General features: G+C 37.9%; 1 protein-coding gene across 2 annotated transcripts in view; it reads right to left on the reverse strand.

Moving 5' to 3' along the window:
- The window catches only part of LOC109402335 (protein Shroom), an 835,627-nt gene that overhangs the window by 307,676 nt on the left and 516,491 nt on the right, over window positions 1-11,460 (reverse strand). The window lies entirely within an intron of this gene.

Genomic DNA, 11,460 nt, shown 5'->3' on the forward strand with positions numbered 1-11,460 from the left:
TATCATAACGGCTTTATTCAATTTTTTTATGGAATTTGTCCAACTTTGTATAATTTATTTAATGAAAAATTAAAAAAATATTGAGAAAATTAAAAAAAATATTGAAAAAATTAGAAAAAAAATATATATGATGCAAATATTATTTTTCTTTTATGTCCGAGGGACAAAAATAAATAAGGAAGATAAAAAAAACGAAAAAAAAACAAAAATAAAATAAAAGGTATTTTTTAACTATTGAAAAATTATAGCCTGAAAAAAAATTTCTATCGAAAATTGAGTCATTGGCCACCCCTAAATATTCTGGGATTTTTGAAGGAACGGGGTGACATAAAGCAAATGAAATATTTGCAACGGCAAAAAAAGAAAAAAAATCATTAATTTTATAAACAACTTATTTTTCGATAGTCGCAAAAACATTTCCCCCTTTGTAAGCGCGCGCTTACTCGCGTGCGAGAAAGGTCTTATTTCCGCGTCCGAATGAATGGACGCGCGAGCGTGCGCGCGGACTCGCCAAATGTAAACAAGCCGGGTGACGTTTCTTTGGCTGCTGCGTTGGTGGCTATGGCTGCGGCAGCAGGCGTGAATGCTCAACATCAAATACCACCAAACACATGTCGCGCCGTTGCTTGCGGTTGTCGTTGGTCTGCTTCGTTATGTCAAACGTAGTTGTTGCGCTGAGGAACCTGTTCGGGAGATTGAGACTACGTCATCGCAGGATGTTTGAATGTAATCGGAGATGAGTTAGGGGAAATGTCACGCTTACGCTTGTGAGGATTTTTGATGATTTTAAATTTAAGGTTAACTGAAATAAAAGCGAAAGTTGTTTAACTCAAATAAGTTTGAAGGTGAAGAGGTTCTTAAAACTATTTTAAAACCAAATTTAAAGAATCGTGGTTTGCTGACGGTTTACAGAACCTTACCCATAGCTTATTTAACTCTAGATTGTAGCTTAGGATATTTTCATCGTAACTTCTTCACGATTGTGATACAATGGTCTAGCGCAATCGGGCGTTTGCTTTCAGCCCAGAAATTGTAAGTTCAAATCTCGTCCAACCCTTTTTAATCCATATTTGAGACTGTTTAGATATTTATTTTTTGTACCTTGAATATGCTACATTTTCTTCTTCTTCTTCTTTTTTATATTCTTCTTCTTCTCCTTCTTCTTATTCTTAATCTTATTATTCTACTTCTACTTCTTGGCAAAATGGGTCCAAACTGGGTCCTCCGCTTTTGTATTCTATGGACATTTCCACAGTTACTAACTGAGAGCTTCCTCTGCCAAATGATCATTTTGCATGTTTATATCGTTGATTGATTGATTTGTCTTTATTAAAGATACTTTCAGCCACGTCGAAGAAATTCTAAAATGTTGATTTCTTGGAGATTTTGGCATAAACCAGCTAATAGTTCACAAATTTTACTCAAGTCTTCATATGTATCTGAGTCTCTTCTACATGGAGATCCCAGTTTACATTTACTTCTGTACCACCTGACTGGTGGTGGTCATGCCAGACCAATCCATTGCTTCAACAGACACCAATGGAAGAGGGTGGGTGTGGTATCGAGACAGGTGATCTAAGCATTGGTGATAATTACTATTAGTTGCGGTTTTGTGCCCCTTTTTTCGCTCCTCCTTCTCTCGAGGATAGGTTAGACTGACTAGCTACTTAGACTAGTGGCAGATGTAATATATTGCTAACTGCATCGCGTGGATGACTGCGGCTCTACTATCCACTCTATGTAAGCTTACGAGTTATGATAATTATGCAATGTTTGAACGTTTGGATTTGCTATGGATTTTATTGAAACAGTTTGTCATGTGGTAGTGATGAACGAAAGTATGTTGTCTTGTGGTTATTCTTGTGAACTTTACTTGATTACAGATTTGTTTTAAAACGAAACCAAAATCTTACAACAATTTTTTGAGGGAGGAGACAAAAAGTTAAAATAAAATTTGTTTACGCCTAATTATAACAAAATTAAACAAAAACAGTGAAAATCTTGAAAAAGTGTAAAATAATAGCTACTCTAAGGGTAATTCAAAACAAATTCAAAGTTATGGTTTCGGAAAAACTCAAACTCTTATACTACAACAAAAAGAATAAGTCAAATCTCAGAAAAAAGTCGAATCAAAATTCGGTCTTAATCTAATAAAAATATTTTTTGAATATTTTGACTTTCAATTGGTTTTGAAATTGGCCGTTAAGTTCTATTTTGGTTTGGCACTTGGATTTACTTAAGGTTTGCCTTGCTTGACTCAAAATAAAAATTTAGTAATTTAGAGAAAAATATTTTTCTGCAAAGTGGTGCAGTCTAAAAAAAACTATAACACTTCCAAAGAATTTGTCTGCTAACCAAATGTTTCTTTTCCAAAATTTAGAATTTTTTAAAATTTTCTCAATCAAAAATTTTATTTTTATTTTAAAAGAATCATGTCCAAATTATTAAGAACTTAAACCCGTCGGTACTCCAAAAGCTCCAATTTTAAGGATTTGATATCAAGAAGGGCCGATGGGCATTTAATTGAACCACTGAATCTTTAGACTGGTATTAAGAAGACTTGAAATTTTGGTTTTAGAATAGCTTCAAATGTTGAATTTAATGGTAATCTGGTTGCCTATACCTTTAAATAAAATCAAACCAACACTGAACCAAAAAATAAACTATAACTTTTCGAAGTAAATTCCATTTTATTCTTCAAAATTAACAGTCAATTAAAAATTATTTTCCATACAAATACAAAGCCAATCAAAAGTATACGAAAACCTAATGAAACGCAAATCCAATATACAAGGCCATTCAAAGCCAATCATAGTTCAAAGAAAAACTAACCAAAGCCAATTCAATGCCAATCTAGAACTATTCTAGAGCTAGCTCAAAACTGATCCTAAGCTAACCATGAAACGAATCAGAAAACATTTCTCAATCCTAAACCATCACAAAACTTACAGAACATTAATTTACAACATTCCACAAATTTAGCTTTTGATTCTCTTGCATGAAAATAAAAAGTTTTTATAAAAAACATTGTTCGGTCTTTATAAACTTTTGCCAAAAGCTGATTTTAGAATTTTTATCGAAACTTCTATAACAAGATCGCCAGAAACTCCTTTGACGAGTTAGAACTTATTATGCATACATTCTACGCGCCATAGAATCATCCCCCAGTAGTTGTTCCTTGAAATATCTCGAAAACCTCGGCTAATATCAATAAGTTTTTACCCTTCTTACACCCATAAGAAGGGTATAAATATCGCTCGAAAAACCGACTTTCGATCCGAGGCCCGGAGGGCCGAGTCTCATATACCAATGAACTCAGCTCGACGAACTGAGCAAATGTCTGTATGTGTGTGTGTGTGTGTATGTGTGTATGTGTGTATGTGTGTGTGTGTATGTGCGTTACAAAAAAAAGTCACGCACGTTTCTCAGCCGTCTGTCAACCGATTTGAGTTCTCTTGGAAGCAAATGAAAGCTACTACATCCTAGTAGAACGCTATTGAATTTTTTTTCAATTGGACGTTTGGTTACCGAGATATCTCTCGAAGAGTACTTATGAGTCACACATCTAAACTTTTTAAGATTTTTGACCAAGTGTATCATAATAAATATTTCGGCCGTTTGTCAATCGATTTGAGTTCTTAGCACCAAATGAAAGCTACAACATCCTAGTATATCGCCCAGAAATTTTATTTCGATTGGACATTTGGTTACAGAGATATCTTCCGAAGAGTACTTAGGAGCTATACAATTAAACTTTTTGTATCATATTAAATATCTCAGCCATCTGTCAACCGATTTGGGTTCTCTTGGCACCAAATGAAAGCCACAACATCCTAGTAGATTGCCCAGAAATTTAATTTCGATTGGACATTTGGTTATCGAGATATCTTTCAAAGAGTACTTAGGATTTATACAACTAAACTTTTTGATATTTTTGCCCGAGTGCATCATAATAAATATCTCAGCCGTCTGTCAACCGATTTCGGTTCTCCTGACACCAAATGAAAGCTACAATATCCTAGTAGAACCCTATACAATTTTATTAGGATTGGACATTTGGTTACTGAGATATGTTTCAAAGAGTACTTGAGAGTAATACAGGTTAACTTTTTGAGAGATTTTTGAGAAATTGTATCATAATAAATATCTCAGCCATCTGTCAACCTATTTGGGTTCTCTAAGCACCAAATGAAAGCTACAATATCCTTGTAAAAGGTTCTGAAATTTTATTTCGATTGGACATTTGGTTACTGAGATATCTTTCGAAGAGTATTTCAATAAATTCCTTTTTTTTATTATTATATTCGCTTGTTCTCTTGCATTAGATTTTGACCAGTCTAAAGTAAATTATTTTTCAATAAATAATGCTGATCTCATATAAAGTGTATTGGAGGCGAATGACTTTTTGTTAAAACCTCTTTAATAAATAAATAAATAATAATAATAATATAAAGTGTATACTAGCATTTTTGTCCTTTTTGCACCATAACTATGAATACCAAGTACTTCGGAGCTAATTTATTCGACTGATTAAGAGATATTAGACAAAGTGTATCTCGCTGATTTTCTTATCCATTTGTTGGATATGGAAGCTATTATTTTTAAACATTCCATACAAGATTCTAGGAGGTGTCTGGCATTTCTGGTAGTTAAGTCCATGGTCTGATGCTATTTTGAAAACCAAACCAATAGATGCCAAATCCACAATATTTTCTAGAACTTTTGGTCAATCAATCAAAATAAATTTGTTAAATACGAATAATACATCAATATTTTTAATAGGTGTAAGAAGGGTTCTGTTCACCATAGGTGGATTAAATCGGGTTTTTCAATTTATCTAATGATTCATCTAATGTCATGAATTCCGAAACGTGAAAATTCTTCCACAACGACATTTTTAGGGAGAATTACGAATATTGTTTTATATATGTATAACCTCTAGAAAGAGAGTCCCACTATAGTGTTGTCCAGAACTCCACTTTAAAAATAAGGCCCTGTGTAAATGCAAATATCAATATTTCTCTGGAGGGGGAGACATGTTACCACTCTAATCATTATTTATATCTATTGTATATCAACCTTGCTAAACCATGCGGTGAATTGATATTGTCATTTCAATTGCCAAACTTGTTGCCACTCCCATTGTCATGCCGTTTGGCACTTCGCCGAGCCAGCTAGTTACCAAAACAGTTACCTAATTAAAGTGGCTATGCAGTTGCCACTTCAATTGGCAATCCGATTGCCAATACAGTTGCTACTTTAACTACCGTTCCAGTTGTCAAAATAGTTGCCATACTTGAAAGTGGCTATCGGATTATCACTCCAATATCCAATTCCATTACCAAAACATTACTAAAGTTGGCTATCCAATTGTTGAACGATAGGCGCCATTGAAGTCGGGAATGTTCAAATCATATGTATTGCGCATTTTCCACCCCACTAGACCATGGTCACTTTCGCAGTTAGTATAAGTGTGGCACCGTGAAAAAACTGCGTTTTCGCATCGAATCGTGTCGAAGTCCTTTGCACACTAATTTATTACAAGATGGTGAATAAGTGTGCAAAAGACACCAAAACGATTTGATGATTAACCGTAGTTTTATTCACGATCCCGTACACACCAACTGTGAAAGGGCTCTAGTGGGGTGGGAAATTGCAATTTTGGGTCTGGTTCAATTGTGAACATATAGATCAGACTTGAGAGCTCTTAGAAACCTGATGTGTACCTTTTTCAGTCTCTATCTAAAAACCAAATCTAAGTGACTATCCTATTGTAACTGCAATTGCTGATCTTGTGGCCGAAACAGTTGCCACTTCAATTATCGATCCAATAGTCAAAACAGTTGTAACGAATGCTTAGGGTACGAGACCTGCAGTAGTTTAAGCGCCACTCACTTAACGTGAGACTACTGAGGCTGTTAGTGGCCCGGCAGAGGCTCTTTTCTAGGGCGGGTAGGTTATTCCCTCAAACACCGATCACTTTAGCTAACCACAAGGTTGGCTTCAAAGTTCACCCAACTGAACTAACTTAACTCTCAATCAAATTTATCAAAATTTACCTAAACAGCAAGTTAATTTGCGAATAAGGCTTAATGAGACAAATAAAGGAAATATTATAAGAAAATTCAAATCGCATAACTCGTCAACCTTCGAATTGGTGAGGGCCTATAGTTTTCAATTCCAGTTTATTCAAAAGTTTTCGCAATTTACATAGGCCTAGCTTTCGTGAAGGTGACGTCACCAATATTCTTTGAGCTTAATTCTAATTTGTCCTTACAAGCTAAAAAACGAGAAAAAAATATGTACAATAAAAAGATCTGACCTTTCTAGCTGCAAACCATTCACAGTTTCCGACGAGCAGGTCCCACGTCGTTCGACTTTCCAGGATCTGTTGAACAATCCTATCACGTCGATTCAAACGTTCACGTGACCTTGAATCGCATGCGCATGCACTTTTTTTCGTTTCGCGAGGTTCCACACTCCACATGCAGGGGTCGATCCGCAACACAACTATCCACACGCAACCGTTTCCACCGTTCGTTTGCTTGCTATGCGTGTAAACACAGTTTCGGCTACTCACCCGCAGATGGCACTTCTTCAAACTTCTGTGCCTAACGCTTGCCGATTGTGCGATGTTTCGGTGTGAGACGATTTGGGCAACAATTATGGGATGAGCTTGCCGATGCTGCGACGAGAAACGTTGCGGAAAGCTTTCGGATGTTGCGCGATTGATGGGCGCTCGCATGAGAGTGGTCCGGTCGCAGGGCTGGTTCGAGCCAACGAACTGATTTTCCTAGAAGCCGGCGACTCCGGATAAACACCCGCGATGACCAGCGGGAATCACCTGGTCAATCGATTAGAAGGACAAATTCACATTTCACTCTTTTAAAGAGATCAAAATTCTTCATCTTACCCTTTTGATCTGGTATTTTAGTCACACTTAGAGTGATTTTCAAAATGGCTGTCCTGGCTTAATCTTAATCTACGAAAATTATTCGAGAAAAGTTAAAGGTTTTCCACTAGATTTCATTTAAAATAGGTTTTTACCAAAGATTGTGAAATAATCAATTAACTGTTTTGATCACTGATTATTACAATTTTGTCTTCCCAAAATCACTTTTGACTTGGCTAACTGGTAATTTGAAATTTTCACCGATTTAGAAAACTTGACGAATCGCACGAGAATAAAATGTCGGTCGGAAAATTTAGTTTTTATAAACCCCCCCTATTGCGTACCTATTTTTGTCGAACGCAATTTCGAACAACCCCATCTCATTTTGCCTTAAACGTTTCTAAGCTATCGATCTCATTCTACCTTTGCTTGTATTGTGTTATACAAGCAGGTAGCGGATATTTGGCTAGCCTCTAGGATTAGTTCAATTAGGGATTTTTTGAAATACTTTTTGTGGTCAGTTATGAGATCCATGGAGGCACTCACGGAAACTTGCGAGACAAACTATCGATACTTTTTTATGCAAAAGCTTCAGGTGTCTCAGAAAGGGCAAGAGATGGCGCGCATGTTGCAAAAGAGGTCAAAGTGTATCATAAGCATTACACTGTTAATTTTATTTCCCGTACATCCAGATTTAAATCATATTCAAGAATTAATGTTACATTTTCGCCGATGCTAAAATTAAAAAAAAATGAAATTTTCAAATTTCATTTTTTTTTTTTTTAAATTTGAAAATACCTATATTATTATTACGACACCGATCGAACAATATCAAAACTCAAAACTTATTACGTAACTTAAAGAAAATCGAAACATCGGATTGAACTATTGGGATTGGGCTATTGGTATTGACTATTGATGCTATTAATGAAAATGTAAGCAGAAGATTGAAATTTTCTACCGGATATTCTGATCTAATATGACATCATTCCTTAATAACATCCTGCTTCTCTCATTCACTCTAATCCTACGAACATCAGACAAATCTGGTCAAACTTCCTTATCTAATAACCAAATAACTTCAGACATATCTGAAAATTAATCTCTTCTCTAACAAACTAACTCCAATAATAATTGGAAAATACTATTTCTTTACGAACGTGTACCGCAACTAAAATCATTCTCATTCTCATATACGCCCAAAAGCTCGCTCTCTCAGTGAGAGGGCTTTCCAATCAGAATAGCCGCATAGAAAACATCGCATAACTAATCCAGTAAGAAAAACTAAATCAAAACAAAACACTGTCAAACTAGTCTGTACTGAAAATGAAAAGTGAAAGTTTTAGTGAAGTTAGCAAAATTTTTAATGAAATAGACGGTTTTAGACAAAAAAAATATGAAAGCTTACTTTAATAATGTGAAATACTAGAGGAACTATTACTGGTGGTGAAATTTTATCTGTAAGTACTCTAATTTACTGATTTGAACGGACCGACGTACGATGGATACATTACATTACTATGGAATTTATTACAGATGTAAACAACAAAAACTACTACGGATGGCTACTTTACGTGTGAGGAAACAAAAGAGTGACATCTCAAACACGTAATACGATTCCTCAAGGAGTGTTTCATGGAAGTTCTGGTTGATGGAGACTGGGCTCAACATCGACATAGCTGGTTCATTATGCATCTTCAACGTGAGTTCACACTTCAAGTGACTTCCTCAACGTTGAAATAAACTACCTCAAAGGAGTGTTTTGATGATAACAATACTCGTAGTTTATGTGCACCCAATGATGACATCGACATAGCTTGAGTTTGATGATCCTAGGCTCGTTTTAGGAATGATCCATGGTAAACTCCGGAGATTCTTTTCCCACCCAAGTCCTCGACAATGTAAGAATTAGTGCCTATCTTTTCTCTCACCCGCACTTTGGTAAATTTACTTGCTAATTTTCCCACGAAATTCTTACTTTTGTCCGATAAATTGATGTTTTTCTTGAAGACTATTTGGCCAGGTTCAAAAGTATGCTTCATATTCGCTCGGAGGTTATATGTCTTGGAGTATTTCTGGTACGCATTCAATAGGTTTTGCCTCACTATACCAAAGAGCGTTTTCATATCCTCGCTTAGTTTGACTGGACTTTCCTCCGGGTTGGCTGTTTCCCTTAAAAAGTCGTATTCGGCACCTGAGCTAACCATGTTTCGCCCAAAGTTGATGAAGAACGGAGTGTGGCCTGTACTATCATGAACAGTTGTTCTGATAGCTTGTGCAATCTGGTGTATAGATTGGTCCCAATCCCGATGATGTTTTTGCTGATGAAGAGAACAACGAATTGCAGTAACTATAACTCGATTTACCCTCTCAACCGGGTTCGGGCTAGGGTGGTACACTGCGAGGTTCCAATGGGTGACATCGTAGGCCTTCAGTAACTTCGTGAATGCTTCAGACTTAAACACTGTAGCGTTATCCGTTATGCAAATGGCTGGAACACCGAACAAGTTGAATACCTGGTGCTCGACAAACATGCATACCGCGGGGGCGGTAGCACTACGCATACATTGGACGGTTATGAATTTGGAGAAATGGTCGCACACTACCAAGAGCCAAATGTTGCCATTTTTCGATCTCGGGTAAGGCCCTAGAAAATCAAGAGATATCATTTCCCATGGCCGAGAACAGATCTTCGGTTTTCCGCAGACCGGTCGAACATTAAGATTAGGGGTTTTGGATTCTTTGCAAATCTGGCAGCTATTACAAAAGCGCTGGACCTCGGACGCCATTTGCGGCCAGTAATAGCGTTCACGTAGGCGGGCCAAGGTTTTTAGAAACCCATAATGAGCTTGTTCGTGGGCGAGTTTAATAAGATCGCGACGTTCTGCTAGCGGAACAACGTACTTCCATCTAAATCCTGGATCTTCCATGATGGTGCTGTTAGTTATAAACTTAAAGACTTTCCCTTCGGTAATCTTGAAGTCCTTGTAGCGCTCGGGATATTTTTCGATCATGGTTCTTAACTGTGTTATGTACGGATCAGGCAAATTGTCCTCAATCGTATAGATAGATCGCGACAGTGCGTCCGCAGGAATGTTCTCCGATCCCTTCTTATATTGGTAGAGCACGTCATATTTCGCCAGCTTCAAAGCCCACCGTGCAATTCGAGGTGACTTGGACTCGATGGACATACTATGAAGGAACGTCAGGCTCATAGCGTCCGTTTGCACTGTGAACTGTGACCCTTCCAGGAAGTGTTTAAAATGGTCGATGCTCATCAGAACAGCTAAACACTCCCGTTCTGTGGCGCTATACCGACGCTGAGTGCTGGACAACTTCTTCGAGAAGTATGCGATAGTCCGTCGTTCGCCATCCTGAATCTGTACCAGTACAGCACCGATAGCCAAATCGGAACTATCCGTTTCGAGAATGAAAGGCGTATGAAAATCGGGATTTGCAAGGACTGGGGCAGTAACTAGGGCCGTTTTTAACTTTCGTAGAGCTATATCCGCCTCTTCGCTCCATGCGAACTTCGTCTTACCTTTTTTCAGGAGGTCTGTAATGGGTGTGGTTATGTCGGAATAGTTTTGCACGAATTTCTGATAGAAACCGGCTAATCCGAGAAGTCTCCTGGTGTCCTTCACGGTTTTTGGACTCGGGTAATCCAACACGGGTTGGATTTTGCTGACGTCCATTGCTAGACCTTTTTCGGATAAAACGTAACCAAGGTAGCGGATTTCCGTTTGGCAGAATCTACTTTTGCTAAGGTTAATGGTTAATCCTGCTCTGCGAAGGCGTGCGGCTACAATCCTTATGAGCTTCAAATGCTCCTCCAGGCTATTTGAAACGATGATAATGTCATCCAAATAAACGTAAACCTGGGGCTCCAAATCATGTCCAAGAACCTTGGACATCAGACGGGCCATAGTAGCCGGGGCATTGGTAAGTCCGAAAGGCATAACGGTAAATCGGAAGAGTCCTTTATTGGTCTTAAAGGCTGTCTTATCTCTGGCTGACTCGGCTAATGGAACCTGATAATACGATTCCGAGAGATCGATAACCGAAAAGAACTTCGATTTCTCGATTCTTTGAAGAATTCCCATCATATTTGGGAAGGGGAAGTCGTCGCGTTTTGTGCCTTGATTGAGTCGCCTCGAATCCAAGCAAATCCTCCATTTGCCGTTAGCTTTTTTGATAGGGAGTAGAGGATTCACGAAATCTACAACTCCGGCGCACTCTTCGATTACCCCTAACTTGAGCATTCTATCGACTTCCGCATCGATTACCTGTTCTACGACAGGGGACCAACGGTATGAGGGGATTCTCCGAGGTGTTGCCCCTGGCAGTAGCTCAATCTGATGCTCGATGATGTGAGTTCGGCCTAAAGATCCTTCCTTAGTAGCTGGTAGCTGTTTAACGACATTATAAAGGGCTAACCGTTCTTCTCCGGACAAGGCATGTTCTGTACGGAGATCTTCGGGACAATTCAAAGTATTCTCCGGAATTTCAATCGTGGGCATTTCGAGGCTTTCGTCGACTTCGATATTTGTTTCCTTTTGATTTTCCTG

The sequence above is a fragment of the Aedes albopictus genome, chromosome 2 (assembly GCF_035046485.1).
Source record: "Aedes albopictus strain Foshan chromosome 2, AalbF5, whole genome shotgun sequence".
In the NCBI taxonomy this organism is placed as follows: domain Eukaryota; kingdom Metazoa; phylum Arthropoda; class Insecta; order Diptera; family Culicidae; genus Aedes; species Aedes albopictus.